Source organism: Topomyia yanbarensis, chromosome 2 (assembly GCF_030247195.1).
Source record: "Topomyia yanbarensis strain Yona2022 chromosome 2, ASM3024719v1, whole genome shotgun sequence".
Classification (NCBI taxonomy): Eukaryota; Metazoa; Arthropoda; class Insecta; order Diptera; family Culicidae; genus Topomyia; species Topomyia yanbarensis.
Genome location: NC_080671.1, coordinates 287,451,174 through 287,475,166, shown reverse-complemented (window position 1 = coordinate 287,475,166; position 23,993 = coordinate 287,451,174). Strand labels below are relative to the sequence as shown.

General features: G+C 36.5%; 1 protein-coding gene across 1 annotated transcript in view; it reads right to left on the bottom strand.

Annotated features, from left to right (window-relative positions):
* The window catches only part of LOC131678626 (regulating synaptic membrane exocytosis protein 2), a 978,270-nt gene that overhangs the window by 866,172 nt on the left and 88,105 nt on the right, over positions 1-23,993 (bottom strand). The gene's annotated exons all lie outside the window — the stretch shown is intronic.

Sequence of the window (23,993 nt, the reverse complement as noted above, 5' to 3'; positions counted from 1 at the left end):
ATTCTGATGAGGGCATGTCCAACGGTGTTACCGACGAAGCCGATCGCTACACTACCAGCAGTAGCTGCGATTTGAGCAATTAATCCAAAGGCCTGGTTGGGAGCTACCATTGGTGCAGCGACAGCCGAGTGTGACGCAGACTGGACCATCGGCTAACTCGATTCCGGCGAGGTAGAGCGGCTGCAACTGGTGCGGATCTATATTGCGATGTATATAATTTCAAGGATTACTAGAGATTACCAATTACCATTAATGTTGTAATTCAGCAAAAAACAAAACAAGTTAAATTGATCGCAACAAATAAAATCGCTTTCTTCAACGAATCGTGGACAAGAAAAATCTAAATGCCAAATTTAATGGAACATTGCCTAATGACGTCAAATAAAAATGAAAGCCTAGCGAGCTTGTTAATACAAGATATTCGTAAACCAAATCAAGTTTCTCATACTGTGGTCGAAAAAAAAAATTCTAAGCCTATGTAAACAAGCTCTGCGAAATGTCAAAAAAGTGAGGTTAAACATTTTCATCCAATGCATCCAATGTTCTACAGCGAGAGGTTCATTTTAGTTTGTTTACATTGCTAATGAATTTTGTACTGCGATTCACCACTTCATTTACCGCGTTGCCAAGAACTTAAGTGAAAATATTCAAAACAGTGCTGCCCAAACGCACATTTTAAGTCCCACCATTCTTGCTGAGGTGAAAAAAATATTCAACATTCTTGCATATTTCAAATTTTAAAAAATCATTAAAAAATCATGATAGCTCCTAAAAATCTCATTTTTACGGAAATGTTCTTATAATTGTGTAATCTTTCGATTAAAAATAAGAAAAACAGGTGTTAGGTCTGACGAGAAAGGTCTATTGCTAACTGCTTTCCCTCCGGCGGACTTCTGAGCTGACTTGACTGCTTGCTAGTACGATTGTGAACGAATGATGAGAAAAACCGACCGACAGATATTTATATAATCGCGCTAATATGCACTACTATCGCTTTCTCGCTCGTTCTCGTGCCGTGCATGAGCCTTTCCTTTCCGTCCGGCTACTAATGGCATAACCAAATGAATATGCCGTCTTTTCTCCACCAACTGCTCTCGTCAAGGTACCCAATACGAATAATCGTAGGAACAAACTTGTAGCGGACCTATATATAAACTTTTCGTCATTTTATTGTTCGGTTGGTGCACCATATAGACGGCTCTGATCGAGATGCTCTGAAAATGTTCACCATTTCCGAGTAGTTTTCGAAAGATTTTTCAAAACACTTTTTTTGTTATTAGTACATGTTATACATACTTCAAATTTTAATACTGCATAGAGGAATATATTTTCAACAAATTGGCCTAACAATCAAATTATTCTGTTAAGTATGATGGAAGTTATTAACGTTCAAAATCTGACTAGGCGCCACAGCCGATATTTTGAAACGGGACCCCTATATTGAAAGCTTAAATGTATTCCACATTAATAACACCTGCGAAATTATTCCTGGCACCGTTTATCTAGATGAATGGTGGGAACTCGGTGTTGGCGGTAACATTTTTGAAGGTGGAATCTGTGCATTACGAGAACAATAATCTGATTGATGGTTGTTAAACAGAAGCCCTCTCCATTTGTATTGCACTGCAATGCACGGGAGTGATTTTTTACTAGTTGTAGCGATCACGTGTATCAGAAGTCAAAATAACTTCCAAATTCAGTAAGCCAAATTCCCTGTTGCAAATATGTGTTCACTTCCTCTATTCCGTAGAAGGAAGAATGAACAATAGGCGGCTAAAGCGTACCATCCGCTCGCGCACGCACGTTTTTCTCTTTCCCAATCTGTCTCACGACTGCACAAACTAGAGCAAGGTCGCCGAACGGACCTCGTTGTCGTTGTCTTATCAACCGCCCGACCAGAAAAACTATTTGAACGCAAGTGAGGGTATTGGTGCGTAATGATATGATGCAAATGTTTCGAGAGGGAATGAGATAGCGATTCAGAATCAATTGTCCAAGAAGTTCGTTTTTCGAAATACGAGTTTTACTTCGGTAAAATTACGTACTTTCGGGTATCTAGAACCAAAAATCGTTTTTCTGAGGGTTTTAGGAATAGCTTCTCATCCATTTCAATCTAGACTGTGAAAGAGGCTAGAGTGCGTGTTAGTTAAATTTGTCCCGCGGTGTGTCGTGAGGTTTGTCCAGTTAAAATATGAGATGTTTTTAAAATTTAGTATTTTTTGCTATTAGGTGTTGCGTTGAAGTCTAGAAGTAGGAAATGCGGATAATTCGTGTGCGTTTGCTGAAAGTACAGAAAAGGTAAATTACAATGGTGCTTATAAAAAGAGAGACAATGCGTTCACGGTGTCGATAGCCGTGCGACGGCTTTTATTCTACCGTTTAGATTGGCACTATTCATCGGCCCGCCACACCGCCCTTCGCCCGCCGGCGCGCTCTAGACCCACGCGCTAGTTAGGGATATTCTGGCGCTGCCACCGAAAAGCCAGAAGTGCGACGATTCATCAAACGTTTGCACAGCAAAGTTTAACGTCACGACCATCCGGTGTGCACGTATTTTGTTGCTGGCAGCTTGTCCGGCGTTCCGACACTGCCAGCAGTTATCCAATCCTGTACGCAGAGGAACATCTGTAATCATCCGGCCCATCCTTAATCGCCGCCTGCGTAGATTCATCACCGCCGGTGTAGATTAATCGCCGTCACCGCATCGCCGCATCGGGACAGTCATCGCAGTAGTGCGAAAGTAAGGAAGCAACGAACGAGTAAAAGACTGTAAGTACGTAGTACCATAAAATCCATGCGCATGGTTCGTTAAAGTTTAACCGGTACACGCACCCGGCAAACTAAAATTCGGCAGCATTATGGCACGTTAGCCCGGTAGGAGATAGCGATCGCTCCCCCGCACACAGTAGGAAACAAAAATAGTATAGGCAGCACCGTAGAAAAATCCTAGGTTAAGTTGTGAAAATGTTAGAGAATTAAAATAAATCTAGTAATGTTAAATATTGTTTCGGTAAATGATGTTTTGGTGTTAAAGTTGTATTGTTAGCCATGTTTCCATAGAGATTACGAATTTGAAGAGGTATGTTATGTTTCGCGTCGTTGTAGTTTTTTGGTGATATTTACTCCAAGTTGGGCTACTTGGGAATCTTAGCCCCACCACTCGAGTCGCTTTTCGGTTTAGTTATTTGGGTTTTGAGGCATTCTTCAGTGATGAGACTAACGAGTTGGTGTTCTTAGGTATTTTGGGATAGGAAAGCGAACTTCTCTGGGTTTATTCAGGTAATTTGATGCATGAAACTGAGTACCTCTCGATTCAGGTGCATCTGTCAGGTCGTTCCTCTAAAACCTTCACTATATCGACCCGCCCTGAGGCTGGTTTTCTGGTCGGGCAACCCTAAAGCACGACAACTGGTCCTCGAAAGAGGTGGCGTTTAAGCCATTTGTTCGGAAAGGTGGGACGATTGGGTAGATTGAATCCGTAGCAACGTCGTGCGCGCTACATAGTCCAACACTAGCGCATGCAAAAACAGCTGGTATGTTTGTGTGTGTACATTAAAAATTTCCATCCGCTCTATTCTCGTTCGTTGAGCAACTCATCGGCCCTAACCGTACGATTACTGTTGAACTCTCTGATGTCTCTCGCGCAACATAAGCATGATTTGTTTATGTTGCGCACTGGTGTCACAGCGCATCGCTTTACTCTCCCGCAACAAAAAGTCATCAAAATACCGATGAGTTGTTGGTGGATTTAAAAACGCGCCTGATGTTGTGTACAAACCAACCAACATCATCGTACACTGCCATCAGTGATGACTTCAATGATCCATATCTACTTGTACCACACACACTTCTAAAAACGTACCGTTCGTTTGCCGGGCATGCTTCATCAAGCCTCTTACCTGGGGTGGCATTACGCATCTCGATTCGATCAAAATTCTATCGACTCGACCTTGTTTCGCATTATGTATTTCGAACCGAGCTCGAAAGTAAATTTTTGTTCGAGTTCGCTCGAAGAAGTACTAGATTATAGAGAAGTGTTGGCATTATGGAACCAAAACAATCGAACCCGAAAGCGACTCGAGTCGAACGTATTTGCTCGATAGTTTTATTGGTGTCGACTGCCGTTCGAGATTATGATTTGTGTATTTCATGGCATTCTTCAAATTGGTTAACAATCGGAATACTTAGAGGATATAAAATAACCAAAAGGTGCAAAAAGTTCCCACGTACTTTGAGCTACTTTATGTTATATCTATTTTCACCATCAAGAACATACTTTTTTGTAAAAAGTAATACTAAATATTGATAATAAATTATTCTACACTAAATAATAATAGAAAGTGTTAAAACCAATCGATGGAGCAAAGTGAAGACACCTTGACTTGTCTAATCGCTATTTGATAGAAGCATAGAATCATAATCATTTTTGATTTCAAAGTGGTGATTTACACAATTTTATATTCTAATTAATGCATTTGTTGGCGGCTGTACCTCAATTGTTTTCAATATCACAACAATGTAGCCCTGAATCCAATGCCATAATGTACTTTTTAAACACCAACGGATTTAATCATGATTAGGAGTTATATCGTCATTTGTATTAAATGCATGAAAATACAGAAAATATTGCATTGCCCTTGTTAATGTTATAATTTTAATATCTCGCAAAAAAAAATGAGATCCACTGCAAAATTTTTACATAATATTTTTAACATGGTTTTTATAAATATTTAAAGAAAAACAACTATTTTTCGTGAATGAAACAAAATGATTCATTCTTTTATCAATTGTTTTATATTGAGAGGCTGAGAGCAAGAGAGGGTTGAAATTTTGCTCAGAGCAAAAGTGGGTTAAAATATTCTGTTAGATCAGAAATGGTAGGGTAAGGTGGGGCAAATCCGACCGTTGGGTAAACCCGACCCCCCACTGTCACCGAAAATCAGAAGCATTACGCGACCTAAGATCAATGTTGTCGTGTAGAGTATCGAAAATAATCATAATGGTGGCATGACAGCATTTTATTAGTCTACATTGAGCTGCTCAAACGACAAAAAGTGTGTTTTTACAACTTTTGAAGTGACTTTTGTGTTTCATTGACTACAGGATATTTCTGATTGTTAAAGTGATTGCATAAAAAATGTAAGTGGATTTAAATTCTTTGATTAAAGTCCTACAAAGTGCATAGATGAATTTAGTTCAACCTTTTTCATATTTTTTTTAATTGCATCGTAATGAAAAATAACGCGGTGGGGCAAATCCGACTTCTAAATATTGGGGTAAATCCGACCGCTTTTTTGCTATAAAATTTTTTATTTATCAGATTGAAATATATTTTTATTGTTATTATTTATTATTTTTATGCAAAATGGTTCATAATTACAAACGTAAGACACAAAAACGTGATGATTATGATATTCGTCGAGCAATTGCTCCGATTCAAATGGGAATATCATTACGTGCTACTGCTCGTGATTTTAGCATTCCAAGATTGACATTGAACTCCATTTTCTTCATGTTACAATTCAATAACACAACATTCATTGATTTATCATTAAAAAAGCATAAATTTTGTGTAATATCTGCAATAAATCAACCAAAAACATATGGGGTCGGGTTTACCCCACCATTTTTCAAAACAGCAAAAATGAACATTTTCGTAAAACGCTTGCATCTCTAAATATTCAAAAAACCCTAATAAAATTCTATATATAGAAAGTTGAGAGAGTCATGAGATATAGTATCCGTATAGGTTAGCAGACATCGGAAATGGCCAATTTCCGCCATTTTGAAATCCAAGATGGCGACTTCCGGTTACCACAAAATAGGGAGAACCACCATCAATATGGGTGTCATTTGAAAGTGGGTGGTCAGCAGACACCGAAAATCGACGATTACCGTCATTTTGAAATTCAAGATGGCGACTTCCGGTAATCACAAAATAGTGAGAACCGGTATCAATATGGGTGTCATTTGAAAGGGGGTAGTCAGTGGACACCGAAAATTAACGATTACCGCCATTTTGAAATCCAAGATGGCGACTTCCGGTAACCACAAAATAGTAAGAACCATCATCAATATTAGTGTCATTTGAAAGGGGGTGGTCAGTGGACACCGAAAATTGACGATTACCGCCATTTTGAAATCCATGATGGCGACTTCCGGTAATCACAAATTAGTGAGAACCGATATCAATATGGGTGTCATTTGAAAGTGGGTGGTCAGCAGACTCCGAATATTAGCAATTACCGACATTTTGAAATCCAAGATGGCGACTTCCGGTTACCACAAAATAGGGAGAACCACCATCAATATGGGTGTCATTTGAAAGGGGGTGGTCAGCAGACCCCGAAAATTAACAATTACTTCCATTTTGAAATCCAAGATGGCGACTTCCGGTTATCACAAAATAGTAAGAAACACCATCAATATGGGTGTCATTTGAAAGGGGATGGTCAGCAGACACTGAAAATTGACAATTACCGCCATTTTAAAATCCAAGATGGCGACTTCCGGTTACCACAAAGTGGTAAAAACCACCATCGATATGGGTGTCATTTGAAAGGGAGTGGTCAGCAGACACCGAAAATTGGCGATTAGCGCAAATTTGAAATCCAAGATAGCGACTTCCGGTTATCCCAAAATAGTGAGTATCATCAATATGGATGTCATTTTAAATGGGGTGGTCCGTAGACATCGAAAATTGATGCTAACCACCATTTCAAAATTCAAGGTGGCGTTCTGGTTGCCACAAAATTGTGAGTCATTTTCAATATGGATGTCATTTAAAATCCAAGATGGAGACTTCCGGTTTCCACAAAATGGTGAGTGACGTCATCAATGTGAATGTCATTTAAAAGAGGTGGTCAGTGGAAAACGGTTTTATATATTTAGGTTATTTAAATAACTATATGATACCGTGAGAATTGTAGTTTTTTCTCTACTTTTATTCATTTAGGTTAACGTATTGTACTGGATTTGTGATACTGATTTATCAGTTTTTAACAAATGATTTAAATATATCCACATAAGTTACAGCCACGTCTCCTGTCGAAATATTTTTGTATGTAGCTAGGGTGATAAGCCTATATCGCTTCTTATGTTTTATTGGCACACGCGTTCCATATTTCGGATGTACCTCATGCGTTTTTTTTATTACTAAGTCATCTGACAACATGCTTCTGTAGGTATTTCTAAAGAACGGATAGACTCCACTGGGTTTGCGCCTACTGAATGGCGGGGGTGAGTTGGAAATTTTGGTGGGTGAGAAGATTGAGTTATGTTAGAGCAGTTTTGATTTGTTTTCAAAAAGTTGCGAAGTTAATCCGAAGCGATCCTTGGTAGTCAAGCAAAAAGTAATGCCATCTGACCGAAAGAAAGAACTGAACAGCATTAATTTATATAACAGGTTTGGAAGCATTAATACCTACCAAATTCCTTAGGGCATGTTCAGTAGCATAATATTTTATCTAGAAATTTCAAAGCACAAATGTTTCAGTATCATTACACTGTTTTTCTATTTGTTGCCTCATTTGAAACACGTATAGAACTTTGCTTTGAAAAAGGGTATTCAGCACATACACTCAGATTCGGTCGGCGGGGGGAAAAACATTTCGGTCATGTAACGACCTAAGGACATGTTCAGTAGTGGTTCATTTATAGATTCATAATTTTGAAACTTCAGCAGGGATGAACATGAAGTTTTTTGTGCAATTAGGAAAAAACATTAAAAAATTAATTAAATCGGTAATCTATATTTTCGCTCGAAAGAACATACTTTGCCATTTATTGTTTGTAAACAATTTCCAATAAATTTTGACCATAGCAGCGTGTGAGGTGGTTCAATTTTTAAATACGATTTCGAGCAGCTGGTATCTGGCTAATTACTCGAGTAATGTTGACTTCCAATGCTTCAATCGTTGCAGGCTTATCCACAGGATTTTGACTTCACATAGTCCCAAAGAACAAAGTCTATAGATGTGATATCGCTCGACCTAAGCGATCAACTGACAGGTCCATGGGAAATTAAACGTTTCTCCCGCAATTATTTCAATGTTTCATTGCTTGTTTGGCACGTGGTGCTGTCTTATTGAAACCAAATTTTGTCAAGACTACTGGATTCATGTTTGCGCAGGACCCAGTCTGTTGATATGCTTTTTACCAAGACTCAACCGTAAAATACGCCATATTGTTGCATACGAAAAGCAAAGTTATTGAGAAAGGTGTCAAATCGATTCATCGTGTACTCTCGGCTATGATTTCTTCTCTGCGTATTGCATGTGGTCGATTTGGTCGCGTATCATCAAATAACGTGAACTGCGACTCTAACTTTTCAATTTTATGGCGAATAGTGAACTCAGATGGCCGATTATTTCGACTATAGTATGATAGGAGAGCACGAAACTCTTTCCTCACAAATCACTGCTTTTCGTAATAACATTGCACAATTTGAGGACGGTGACCCATTGTAAGTCGTTCCATTATGAAATGGCCAACAACATTGAACAACAATAGCATCGTAGTTTGTTGTTAGCACCCGTTAATCAGTAGAAAATGTCATGTTAAAAAACCTTATCTTTAACACTCGGAATACCAAGGGAGGAAAAAGTTACGCGGACTACCAAGGGGGTCTAAAAAAAGGGGACGCTTACTTTGACCGGTCATATCTCAGCCGTTACATAATCGATTTTAAATCTGTCTTCACCAATAGAAAGATATGTCTTTTGTGAATACCTCAAATTAAAAAATAGAAGAATAGAGTTGTCTACCGTAAGTTACAGTAAAAAAAAATATAACAAAGTCAGTGAGAAAAAAAATGGGAACGCTTCTTTGACTTGCCATATCTTAGCTGTTTGCTCACCAATTTTAATTCTTTCTTCACCATTGGATAGGTAAATCCTTTATAAAAACAGTGAACAAAGAATGATGGAAATCAAATTTTTATATCTGAAGTAATTGTAAAAACAGTAATTGAGAGTCAGTACAGACGAAATGAGTTTTTCTGTTCAAATAATCGTATCACGACCGTTTGTCAACCAATTTCAATTTTCCTTACACCAATGCAATCCTTAGAGCTTCTAGACTTGTAATATATGCAATAAATAGCAGATTTTCAAAAATTACTATACTTTTTCGAGTTTTTAGGAGATAGGATTTTTACAATGTACGTGGCATACGGTTGATTGAAATTCTTTGCGACTTGTTAGTTTTTAATAGCCAAAAGTACGTAGAAGTACAGAAATTTCATTTAGTTGGCAAAAAACGTCGAATTCGAAGTGATGGCCTATACCTTTTTATATACCAATCGATTATAATTGATTTTGGTTACAATTTCTGGAAGAACGATTTTTATATTTTCTCAAAAATAGACAAAAGTACGTAGAACTACAGCAATTTCATTTAGTTGACAAATAACTTCAAGTATTCAAAGCTATCACCTATGCAATTTATACACCAATCGATTGTAATTGATTTTGGCTACAATTTCTGAAAGAACATATTTTTATATTTTCTAAAAAATAGCCAAAAATACGTATAAGCACAGAAATTTCTTTTAGTGGGTAAATAACGTCGAATGCCAATCAGACGAAATTTCTGTACTTCTACGTATTTTTGTCGTTTTTTTGGGAAAATATTAAAAGTTTATCTTGCAACAATTGTAGCCGAAATCAATTACAATCGATTGGTATATATATAAAAGTGTAGGCTATCACTTTGAATTTGACCTTATTTGCCAACTACATTAAATTTCCGTACTTCTACGTATTTTGTCTATTTTTTGAGAAAATATAAAAATGTGTTCTTTCAAAAATTGTAGCCGACATCAATTACAATCGATTGGTGTATAAAAAAGTATAAATCATCCCTTAGAATTCGACGTTATTTGCCCAATAAATGAAATTTCTGTACTTGTACGTATTTTTGGCTATTTTTCGAGAAAATATAAGAATTTTTTCTTTCAGAAATTGTAGCCAAAATCAATTACAATCGATTGGTGTATAAATTGCATAGGTGATAGCTATGAATACTTGAAGCTATTTGTCAACTAAATGAAATTACTGTAGTTCTACGTACTTTTGTCTATTTTTTGAGAAAATATAAAAATTGTTCTTCCAGAAATTGAAACCAAAATCAATTATAATCGATTGGTATATAAAAAGATATAGGCCATCGCTTTGAATTCGACGTTTTTTGCCAACTAAATGAAATTTATGTACTTCTACGTACTTTTGGCTATTTTTTGAGAAAATATAAAAATGTGTTTTTTCAGAAATTGTAGCCACCATCAATTACAATCGACTGGTGTATTAAAATGTATAGGTCATCGCTTCAAATTTAAAGTTATATGACGAATATTTTAAAATTCTGAACTTCTTCGTATTTACTGAATCGTCCTAACACACTCTATTATTTAGTAACTTACATACAATAATGTGTTTCTCTACGTTCGTGCAAACATTTTGATATAATAATATCCATGTATAATATGTAGAACTATTGAGTAAACAGGTAGTTTTCAAACCGTAAAACTAACAAGTCGCAAAGAATTTCAATCAACCGTATGCCACGTACATGGTAAAAATCCTATCTCCTAAAAACTCGAAAAAGTATAGTAATTTTTGAAAATCTGCTATTTATTGCATATATTACAAGTCTAGAAGCTCTAAGGATTGCATTGGTGTAAGGAAAATTGAAATTGGTTGACAAACGGTCGTGATACGATTGTTTGAACAGAAAAACTCATTTCGTCTGTACTGACTCTCAATTACTGTTTTTACAATTACTTCAGATACACAAATTTGTTTTCCATCATTCTTTGTTCACTGTTTTTATAAAGGATTTACCTATCCAATGGTGAAGAAAGAATTAAAATTGGTGAGCAAACAGCTAAGATATGGCAAGTCAAAGAAGCGTTCCCATTTTTTTTCTCACTGACTTTGTTATACTCTTTTTACTGTAACTTACGGTAGACAACTCTATTCTACTATTTTTTTAATTCGACGTGTTCACAAAAGAGATACATTTATACTGGTGAAGGCAGATTTAAAATCGATTATGTAACAGCTGAGATATGACCGGTCAAAGTAAGCGTTCCCATTTTTTTTACCCCCTTGGTATTCCGAATGTTAATCAACCTGCATAATGTAAAATTGATAATTTGAATACTAATACTACCAATTCTCCCCAGCGCCAAGTTGAGCTGGTGTTACTGATAGTTACTGAGGGCAAATAAAAAAAAGATGCAATTTGTTTTTGTAGAATCGAAAGAAAATGGGGCTTTTTTATTTTCATGGCCCTAAAATTTGACGTGACAAGATGGTGCTTTGACTTTATTGCTTTGTTTTTTATGTATTTAGTAACAAAGGAGCAGTGAAAAGAGGAAGGGAACGTGCCATTTGAGCCAGACGCTACTGATATGAAAAGAACACTTGGTAGTATGTGTAGGAAAAAATAAGTTCGGCTTTGACACCGGTGTGATTTTTTTAGAATTGTCCTACTGAAGCTAAAGAGCAATTGCAGCGGGCCGTGCTTCTGATTGTGATATTGAGTGTACGGCTTAAATATGCGGGCGTAGGGACTTTACGATCGCGTGGGAATAAGCGTTTATTTGTTCGTTGAGACCATGTTGATCAGATTATAAGTGCAATAGCGTTCACTAAATCATCGAGGCATTTTTCTGTTTTTGAAATCATGGGCTTAGTTGACCGTTGATGATCGTGATTACATGTCCACCTATGTGTATAATGGCTAGGGGCTCGAGCATTCGTAAGTTAACATGTTCGATTATGTTGGTTTTTGTATCTCGCGGGTGCAAGCGTGTAACTTCGCTTGTATACATTCGATTTTTTAACTGCGAGCCTATTTCCATTTTCGCCTGTGTTCTTGAATGATCGCGTGGACCGTGAATGATACTGAATTTTCAATATTCGGTTCAGATGCCAGCCAGCGAGTGAGTTCCCTGGTATCACTAGTTTTCGATCGTGGCGCCATAGAACGTGTTGTCTAATGGCTATGAGCGTTATTTTTTTTAGTCCAACTGAACGCATTGACCTATGTTGCTAGGGCCGAGATTTGAGACTTCCGGATGATCGCGCGAACACGAGCGTTTGTAGGTTCACATTCGGCACTCCTTGTTTGTAAATTAAAAAATGCTGAACGGTTCACTTTATCACCGGAGGGTAATCATGTTTGGAATGTCGCAGATGTAGATATGCGGGGTTTATCGCGAACTTGGATTTCAAAATGGCGGTAATCGTCAATTTTCGGTGTCTGCTGACCACCCCCTTTCAAAGAACACCCATATTGATACTGTTTTTTACTATGTTATGGTAACCGGAAATCGCCATCTTGGATTCCAAAATGGCGCTAATCGTCAATTTTCGGAGTCTGCTGACCACCCCCTTTCAAATGCCACCCATATCGATACTGGTTCTCGCTATTTTATGGTAACCGGAAGTCGCCATCTTAGATTTCAAAATGGTGGTAATTGTCAATTTTCGGTGTCTGCTGACCACCCTCTTTCAAAGGACACCCATATTGATACTGGTTCTTACTATGTTATGGTAACCGGAAGTCGCCATCTTGGATTTCAAAATGGCGGTAATCGTCAATTTTCGGTGTCTGCTGACCACCCCCTTTCAAATGACACCCATATTGATGGTGGTTCTTACTATTTTGTGGTTATCGGAAGTCGCCATCTTGGATTTCAAAATGGCGGTAATCGTCAATTTCCGATACCTACTGACCACCAACTTTCAAATAACTTCCACGTTGATGATTGTTTCATTGATTTGTGATAAATAATTTCTGAAACCATTCTTAGGAGAAAAAGATGGGTGGGTAATGTCGGAGCCATAACCAGAGTGAAATAGAATACACTTTAGGATGTTAATGCGAATGCTACAATTTTGACTATATTCTGATTAAAACCAGCCATTTCGTTATTACTAATGGAAATACCGAAATATCGGTACACGTACATCGAAACCTAAAATATTCCATCATATTTATCCTCATATGGTAACCCTGCAAAGAGCATTAAATGAGAGTGAATCAATTAATTTGGCAACAGTAGAGAATCGTATATACTTGTACCTTTATTTCTCTATTTCCATTAGAAATACCGAAATAATTTATTTTAATAAAACCTTTCAGAAATTAGTAAAAATTGCAGCATTCGTATTAACAACTTAAAACGTATGCTACTTCATTTCGGTAATGTCGTTAACATTACCTACCCATCTTTCTAATCTAAAACAGAACAATTGTTTTGAAAACCTAATAATTGCATAACCTAAGACGATTTAAAGCTACACTTTTGTGAAATCTCAACAGAAAACAAAATTACGTGTTAGTCCAACGAGCTTTCTGTCCCATTGTTGTTGTGAATCATTAAAATTTTGAACATTTTACAAAGCGTTATGATTGCGATTACAGGGGGAAATGTTGGTAGAATTATATTTATTAAATTCTCCCAATTAATGTTCTATAGCTAAACTATGATCATATTTCCTTAGGAGGTGCGTTTTATCCCAAGTTTTCATAAATAATAATATGCTCGATCCTTAACCAATCAGGTAACTTAGAGTGGAGTTTTCACAATAATGGAGCTTTTCATTTATGTAGCCGCGATATTCGCAAACAAATAAGTAAAAAGCACATTACGTCATTGAGCCGCACACAAAATAAGCCGGGCTTAATGTGGATACAATTTATCTGTTTTCCGGACCGTTATTTAACTGAGTTTATAACATACTGAGTTTATGATACGTAAAACATTTTCTCTGTTTGCTCCGAGGACCAAGTATTTTAAATTTCCCCTGGTAGTGCAAAAATGCTCTATAAACTTGTAAATAAACTTTCCGAAGTAACTCGTATCAAATCATGAACAGAAAATCATATTATCAGTATCCAATAAGCCAACACCATCTCCTTTACACAATGAAACAACCAGTACGCATTACGGCTTGGCGGAGGAAACAAACACACAGATAAATTCACCACGGTGCACACTGGAACGCGCGTCGGGGTGAATTTATCTGTACAAGCACCTAAGGCCACATATAATTTAAAGAACAACAGAGCGCGGTTCTCGCACCAAACCACCCCATCGCTAATCCATTTATTCAGCTCTGAAAAAAAAGTGTTGTGTGCAAGACACAACCACGATGACATTAAAAATGCAGCCAGTTTTATGAGCAAGCAATATTATCCGTGGCCAAATTAAAACCCGTTAATTCCATCGACTGTTTCAGAACAACACGCAGGCATGCTATTCTTCACTAGAGATAATTGTTGAATTTTTAAATTAAAATCGATAACCTATAGTGTGATCAGATTTAAAAATATTCAAATTCATTGAATGAAAATTGATCATATTCAGCCGCATTCATTTTCAATATTCAATGACACAGCTGAAAACGTCAAACGAACACATCGCCCATTCATCCATGCAGATTTTCATTCGTCTCCGATTATTATACGAAGCGACCGTGCAGTAACGAATCAAACGCATCAAAGTAGGCCCTGGCACAATGTAAGCGATGATGATTGTTGTTTCATATGCTTTACCGGCATTTGAAAACATTTTCCTAGATAATTAGTGAAATGAATATATTATACGATATTCAACTGAATGAATAAGATGAATAGTTGAATGAATATTTTTTCTATTCACCGCGAGTCGCAACAGGTTCATTTTCAGCCGTCAAAAAAGAGTTTCCATTATTTTTAACTCTGAGTGTGATAAATTCAAGTTTTAAAAAAATTTGTTTCAAATCCATGAAATGGGAACATAAGTTAATGATGCTCACAACAAAACCTTACATCTATCTTTAAATACCTGCTATCAAATCAAGTGTTTGCAAGCACGATAGAAAAATAACTGGTCATAAATCAAATCATTCGTAAACGAAGAAAGTATAACACATGTATCTTTATATATTCGATGGTTTAATTAACATTAACTCTGAAATGTTTTATATTTGGAGTCCTAAAAAGAACGATTTTAAGGGAATCATTCAAATTAACTGTTTTGTATGTGGGGTCCTGAAAAGGACTATTTGTGGGATACACAAACACGCGTGCTATGGAATGAAAAATACTAAACTAGCTAAGGGCTTTTGGTTTAACAAAAATAACATGCAGAATGGAACAATTAGTCAGCTGCAAAAAAAAGGTTTGCCATCTCTTCCTTTTCTTCTTTGCCATCTTACATCAGATAAATATTTTTAAATGAAAAGAAACAACCTGAAATACTGATAACTTGAAACGTGACATCGGCTTTTATCACTTTCGCACTGATGATGGAAGGACTGCCTTCATGCAGAATAACGAAAAAATATTTGCGGATTCTTTTTGGTACGGCTTTCGCTAGCTGCCAGTGTTGCCACATCCTCCAATTTTCTGAAACATTGCAGAATTTTGGATTATGTTTCCGAAAGACTATTTTTAATAAATCACAGGTTTTCGCTAATTTCAACCTGGAAATGTACTTTAAGTAGCTGAACATTTTTGTATTGTTTCGAAAGGATAAATTTAAACAAATAACAGCTCGTTTCAAATTTCAGATTGTCAATATACGCGCAAGCAACAAATAACGAATATAAACTGCGCAATTGGATTATCGCTATCAATGATTGGAAATATTCCAATTTGTTCTTTATTGTTTGTTATTGTTATAGCCAGGGATGCCAAAGGTACTGGTAAACTACATTTTTTTCAATATATTTACATTTGCACAAGCCGTACAGCCCGCTACAGCGACGCATCACTACAGCTCATGCCAGAACGGTAGCCATACCGAGTACATTTTCCCGTAGAGCAGTAGAATTTTTGTTTTGCTGCTGTACTCCGACTGCTCGGTGAGAGTGTGGCGTAGTAAAGTTTGTTCTCTCGCTTTGTACATTTTTCTCTGCATAGTCAAAGGGAGAGGCCCACACACGAAAGCGATGATGCCGGACGTGGCGTAAACGAACCGCATTTATTGTGGTCGTTTTTGATTGAAAATATTGAATAGATTAAAAATATTAAAAAGTGTAAAATAAGGAAAGAGAAGCTGTACCGCCCGCGTCTGGTGGCTGTACTGGGGGGCAGTATTTATTTGTCATGTTACTGCTTTGCTTACAGACTGCCGTACAGCGCTGGGCGTCCTGCAATAGCGAACGACAGCAGCGTGAAAGAAGAAATGAGAATGTAGGCAGAAAAAATACAGCCGCAGAAAAGGTAGGCATTTTGCATCCTTGGTTATAGCCCTTAAAAGGGCTTTTAATTTATGGAACAATTAGCTTAAACTGAGGTTTGCCAGCTCTTCCAGCCGCGCGCTATTTACATCGGATCACCACCAGCGGTAGCAGTGATCAAATGCAACACTCATTGCAGCGCGTTGTCAACATGCATGATTGCTACTGCTGTTCTTTACGGCCCGACGTTTGACGGGAGTAGTGATGTCTTTTTTTACTCGATTAACGCAAATAATCGATTAATTTCTAAAATAATCGAAAAATCAATAATCGATTACAAGCTTTCGGTATAATCGAGCAAATCGAGTAGCTGATATCAATCAATCGAGAGCATAATTAATGAAGGGTGGCATTGAAACCGAAAGTCGCAGAGCAAAAAAATATGACCAGACTTCTCCAAATTTTTCAAAATGTGTCGAGCGACCTTTTTTTTTGGTTGACAAACTAAGATTTACTAAGTAATCGATTATTGATTTTAATCGATTATTTTTGTCGATTAATCGAATGAATTAATCAATCTCTCAAATATTATTCGATTAACGGATAATCGATTATTTGCAAAAATCAGACATCACTAGACGGGAGATGATTGGATTAGCAGTTGTGTGATGTTGCATTTATTATATTATTTATTTGATCTGTTGAAATTTGAGGGTATGTGTGCAACAATTCATCCCAAATATAGTTTTCTATTACCTATCGAAAGAATGAACTAAACCCCTGTGCAAAGTGTTTGGTTCGTGTTTAAGAATCTGTTGTGGGGGGTCCCTTTTCTTTTTTTGCACATAGTATATCAATGATGAATGTGTTCTATGTAATTCACCATAAGGAGATGAAGCTGATTGTCATAGTGTGCTTGAATGGCATTTTATTTGAACATAACAATCGGGGTGAGTCGAGTCGACACTATATGAAAGTAAAAAGCTAGTACTTTCAGCATCTTATCTTGATGTTATCTTATCTTGATGTTGTTTGGTTCTTTTTGCTCCTTAACGGATTATTTAAGGTGAAAGTTACACTAGAAATATTGAAATATAATTTAAAATATTTTTTAAATGCAACAACTAGGAAATTACTTTGTTCCGCAAAAATATGTTAATCGATATCGCAAACAACTTTGTGGAAGATTTCAAGACCGTAGGAGAATGTCTAAAAAAATTATCATAAAAAAACTAATTTTAAAGGGTCTTTCATATAACATGTTCCATAACTCGAAAACTACTCAATTTAGATATATGGTGTCTTCAGCAATTTCATTTGTAGCAATATTTTCTACAACTTTGCCTAAGAACCAATTATTTTTATTCAAAAACAAACAAATTACTGAGCAGATTAGTGTCAACATATGTATTGACAAAAGTTTTGCAAAAGTTTCACAGGTAACGGATAATTTGCTGTAATTTGAAAACAGACAACTCTAAAAGAAAGCCTCTTCGGCAAAGGAGAAGTAAGTGCGATGTGTTCTCTTCCATGTGTCGGAAACAAGTGATGCTAAAATTATTAAGCTCGCTCATATTTATTGTTTCTTGTAATTTTGGTGGTGTTATCAATGCTACATTTAACAAATTGTTAACATTTAAGCAATTGCTCTCAGTGGATTAACCCTCTAGTGCCCATTTTTGTTTTTTTTTTTTTTTTTGAAAAATCTTTTGTAGGTGTTCTTCATGTTGAGAAAGAAGAAAAATAATGTTGGTAATTCTTGTAAGTATAGGATTTTTCATTCAATCTTTAAAATAAGTAAGTCGGCTAGAGGCGGTGTTGGGCACATGAGCTGAAAAAAGCAAAAAAAAAAATACCTTTCTTACAAAAGAAATATATAGGATTTACTCAAACTTTGAAAACTCTTTCCGAGGCCCGGAGGGCCGAGTTTCATATACTATATACGGATCATCTCGACAAATTGTCTGTATGTGTGTATGTACAAAATGGCATGTAATTATCTCAGCAATGGTTTAACCGATCTTAATTAAACTACTTTCAAATGAAAGGTCTAACGTGACCATTTGACACTATTGTTTTTGTTTTTCGATATGTTGTTTACTTTCTGAGATATGGGTGATTTTGTCAAAACACGGCAGGTTTTTGGCAAATAACTTTCGAATAAAGCAATGTTGTCCCACAACCTGTACTTTAATAGAAAGCTGGTAATACCTTTCTAACAAGCTATAGATTGTCAAAATCCGTTCACGAGCGGCGGAGATATTAAACATTTTGAATATTTATTCCTCGCTAACCCATTTTCACTAATTAAAAACGCTTTTAATCCACCTAACAGTGTGATGAGACATTTCTTATAACTCTTATCACTCTCTTCGGATATTATATCGTTTGAGAACATTTAGAACTTGATGCTTCGCGATGTTTTTGATAACACATACTACATGGGATAGTGGCAGGACTCAGAGAATCGCTCAAATCAGCATAGGACAACATCAGTGCTCGAAATCTCAAACCAAATCAATGGGAAAGCGAAAAAATGGCCCATAAAATAGACATACAAACGAATTATTGCTAATGCTCTGTTAATAAAATATCTAAATTCCTCAGTCAATGCATTGTGGTGGGGAAACTGAATTTTCCTAAAGAGGTTATATATTGTACTGAGACAAAAAAATCGATTTTTTTTAATCGATTTGAAGTTTATACTTTACTCAAATTTCCAACGCGACTGAGAACTAAGAAATCAATGCTTTTTCTTGAAAAGGGCGATACTAGCAGTGATACCATTCAAAGAAAATCAACAGTGAATATTTCCAGACTTGGTTTTATTTCCTATTTAAGAACTATTGTGAATTTTACATCCTAGATTGCATGATTCAGTGATCGAAACCCAATACTTCATAAAGCATTTGAAATTATTAAATTAAAATTTGTTTTTGCTATTGAAATTGACAAAATGATAGTATCACCCCTTTGGCGATTGTTTACTTTTTCGGTCCCACTTATCAGCATTGAAGTATCGCCCTTACGGTTTTTACAATAACTACCGTTCTACACCACCGATTTCGTCCGTGTTTTTTCAATAGCGATCATTGTTACTATTTACAGCTGGTATCAGCTTGATAATCCTAAAAAAATACAAAAAAACAGTTTCGCATCTAAACTGCTAGCAAAAAAAGTATCGCCCTGTTTGTTAAAATACAGTTTCGCCCGTTGCATTTTTTGCTGTAGCAAATATCGTATAATCCAAATTTTTAGGTAAATTTGTTGCGCTTCAAAGCCCTCATTCGCATGTATGAAAAACCTGTTTTAATCCACCTAGAGTTGCAATTGTACCTTTCTCATTTCTACAAACTATGATTTAATAGCTGGTTCATACAATATAACATTATGGAAATGTCTTTCATTCTTATTACACTTGGTAAGTATATATAAGAGCACCTTTTTGCATTCATCGCGGTATCGGTTTGAATCAGAGTTTTCTATGCGATCGCACTCCACAACCCGTAACTCCGGAGCCGGAAGTCGGATGGAGATGGAATTTAATATCAGTTTCCGGGGACGCAATACCTTTCATTTAAGACTAAGTTGATCAAATCGGTCTAGACATTTTCGAGAAACCAATATAACCGTTATTCTGAATTTGGATGCTTCCGGATCCATCGATGGTTACCAGTGTGGCCAAAGAGACTTTGAATGACTGTTGGTGACCTAGATCTACAAATTCAACAGTCGTGTTTACATTTTGGAAAAAATCACCTTTTTACATTCATCGCAGAATTCGTTAAAATCGGGATTTGCTGCGTGATCGTACGTATCACCCTGTAATTCAGGAACCAGAACTCGGATCCACACAAAATTCAACAGCAGCTGATGGACCTTTCATTTAAAATTCAGTTTGTCAAAATCGGTTCAGAAAATTCCGACAGACCGGTGTGGACAAATCAACAAATTTTGTTTTGTAACCATACTCTTCAACTCGTAATCCGGAACAAGATGTCGGTTGAAAATGAAATTCAGTAGCAACCTATGGGAATATTATACCTTTCATTTAAATCTTAGTTTGTAAAAATCGGTTCAGCCATCTCCGAGAAACCGATGTGTACATTTTGTTAACAAATCCGCACATACACACACATACATACATACATACATACATACATACATACATACATACATACATACATACATACATACATACATACATACATACATACATACATACATACATACATACATACATACATACATACATACATACATACATACATACATACATACATACATACATACATACATACATACATACATACATACATACATACATACATACATACATACATACATACATACATACATACATACATACATACATACATACATACATACATACATACATACATACATACATACACACATACATACACACATATATTTTGCGATCTCGGCGAACTGAGTCGAATGTTATATGAGACTCGGCCCTCCGGGCCTCGGTTAAAAAGTCGGTTTTTGGAGCAATTGCATAACCTTTCTATATAAGAAAGGCAAAAGAATAATATTTAATTAGCTTAATAAGCATGAGTTCAATGTTATCTTCATGTGATTATAATTTGGAAAGGTTGGTGGAATGGGTTTGAGCGAGTAGGGAATGGGGGGTTTGTAGAGTGGGAGAGGAGGATGCGTCAGAAATCCTTCATCTTATTTCGGTATACGGGGTGGATGAGGGAAATGCGGGCGTGAGGGTGGTCCAAGAGAAGGGGAGTGATGAAGGAGGGAGGTGTAAGGGCAAGGCAGGGGGGGGGGGGTAGTTGCGGCGACGCAATACTCAACTGCATATTTTGCCTTCCATTTGAGACTTGGTTTGAGAAAATCGGTTCAGTCATCACCGATGAACCGATGTGACCGATTAATTGTGGAATATGCCCGGAATTCCGGACTTCCGGAATCGTCGATAGTGGACAATATATTCAAAGAATGTTTGATTGGCAATCAGTGATCTAGATCTGCGATTAGAAGTAATTTGGTGACCATTTCAATAGTTTTTAGCCTCTGAGGTATTACGATTGTACCGATTTACATGGGAAATTCCAATGTATCCTTCCTAACACCCCTATAACTCCGGAAGCAAAAGTCAGAACCGAATGAAATTCAGCAGCAGTCAATGGCATTACTGTATCTTTCATTTGAAATCAAGTTTGTAAAAATCGGTAGAGATTTCGTTGTGGAATGGGTGTGATATTAGCTTAGAAACTTGGCGGGTTCCCCGGGGGCGTCATGAACCGTCATAGGTGGCCAATGTAGTCAAAGCTGCTTTGATTGATCATTAGTGCTCCAGACTCGCAAACTAGAGTAATGTTACATCAATTTTAATACGTTTTACACCATTTGAACATCATGGTGGTACCAGTTTATATGGGAATTAGCTGTGTGACCGCACTCTTCAACCCGTAACTCCGGAACCGGAAATCGGATCAACTAAAAATTCAATAGCAGCTTATGGGAGCGTTATACCTTTCAGATGAAACTAAGTTTGCGAAAATCGGTTCAGCCATCTCTGAGAAAATTGTGTGAGTTTAAATGACACACACACATACACACACACATACATACACACACAGACATTTGCCGATCTCGACGAACTGAATCGAATGGTGTATGACACTCGGCCCTCCGGGCCTCAGTTAAAAAGTCGATTTTTACAGTGATTGCATAGCCTTTCTTTATATGAGAAAGGCAAAAAGCCTTATGTTTACATTTGTAAGTATCGCCCTTTTCACAAAAGCGTTGAAATGAAATCGCAGCTCCTGATATCATGCTATATATGAAGTGCATGCGTGCATAGTTCCAAATTTTACTTCGACATCGACTTTTTCTAAAGGTACAGTATCCTTGATTTGAATTATTATCGCTAATCCTAATGCCAAAGAATAAATAAAAACCTCTCGAAAACGAACCGTTTGGGAAAATCGTCATCATTACTAGAATTTTCATTTTCACGAAACTTTTCGATAACATTCCGTCACTTGCGTTAATGCACTGGGTGCACAGTGCTCTGAAAATCTAGCGAAATCGTCTTAGGGCACCAGCGGGTCTAATTCAGAGCTATCTGCGCGGCAAGTTAACTCTGTAAATAATACTAAAAATTTCAATTCCATAATTTTCAGTTCAGCAATTCGAGAGTGCTCCCCGCAAGCCATGAAAAATAGACTACGTTGTGAAGCGATGGTCACTATTTATTAAAAAATCACGGTTAAATAAAAAATTAAACTATTAAAAAAATTCAAATAGTTTATAATTTTCACAAACTTATTAGGAAAAATTGTTTAATAAGCTTTCGTAATATTGTGTAGGAAAAAAGCTGAAAATTTCAGTATTTTCTCTATCTGCAACATATAAACCCTTAAGTATACCAATTAATTGGAATAGGTTTGCCAAATTTTGGAAGAAGTCGATAAAATAACCCCTTCAAAGCTACCTAAAAATTGTTGTAGTTCGATGCAATAAAAAAATCCCCAAAAATGTGAAACACAGTGAATAATACATACAATAAAGACCCATTTTTATCAATCTCATGGTGTATTTTAGGCTGACAAAATTGACTAAATCGGGCAATTTTTTTCTTTATAATAAACTGAAGCTGTTAAAATATTCTTCCCGTCCCTTGATGTAGTCTGATAACTATTTCTGATTATGATGAACTTTTTATTTTTGCATATTTCCATCTTCATGATAAGGAAAACATGCTCAAGAAAGGATTTACTCGAATTCAGTCTTGTTCGTCTGCCCATCAAACATATGTTCATATTTGGCTGATTATATCGGGGTTTCAATGTATTATAATAGATATTCAGCATTCGAAGAAGTTTCTTGTGAACGAGTGTAGAACGACTTTGTTTCTACTTACTTGAAGTCAGCGGCGTAGCCACAAATTCGGTTTGGTGGGGGTTTGGTGAAAATCGATCATACTGTCCAAATGGCATAATTCCGAAACCGTAATTTTTGAAGTTTTAAAATTATGCAGAATTAATTTTTCAGAAAATAGTAACAGAGTTCGTGTCTTTAGCGAATTTGTTGAGACTTTATTGTAGTCATGAATATTAATCTGAGAAAATTCACCATAAATACTTCGTGGACTATATACCGTCAAAATTATTTTATCAAATAATGCGCTGTTTAACGTTTGTAAAACTCATCGAAGATACTAAACCTCCGAAATTGGCGGTTTCAAAATGATGCTATCTTGACCTTAAATTACTGTTTTTAAACATTTGACCTATACATACAACAAAAATCAAATGCTCATTAAAATCGATCAGAACCTGCTAGAGAGTATGGAAATCGTCATTTTTCATAAATTTCTCTCTACATTCGGAAAGTGTTGTCCTCGTTATTAATCATATTACGTTTTCGTCTCAACTCGACGCATTCCCAAAATAAAAACCTGTTTTAATCCACCTAGTGGTGCAATTAAGCTTTTCTCATTTGTCCATACTACGATTTCATGGCTGGTTATGTTCAATTCAATGATGGAAATGAATATTACATGTTCAGTACGATTTGCACATACATACAATGGATCGTCAGCCACGATCTTAAGATACTATGTGATACTGAAACATCGCTTGAAACCAGCGGCGGATCATGGAGAAAGATCCGGGAGGTCCGGGTCCTTCCGAAAATTTTCAACTTGTTAAGAAATTTTAAACTAGTTTTAATTTTACAGTAGCAACTCCTCACTGTATATTCCCTCCGGGCCGGTATGATTGACGATTTTTAGAGTGATTGCATAACCTTTCTTTATGAGAAAGGTAAAAA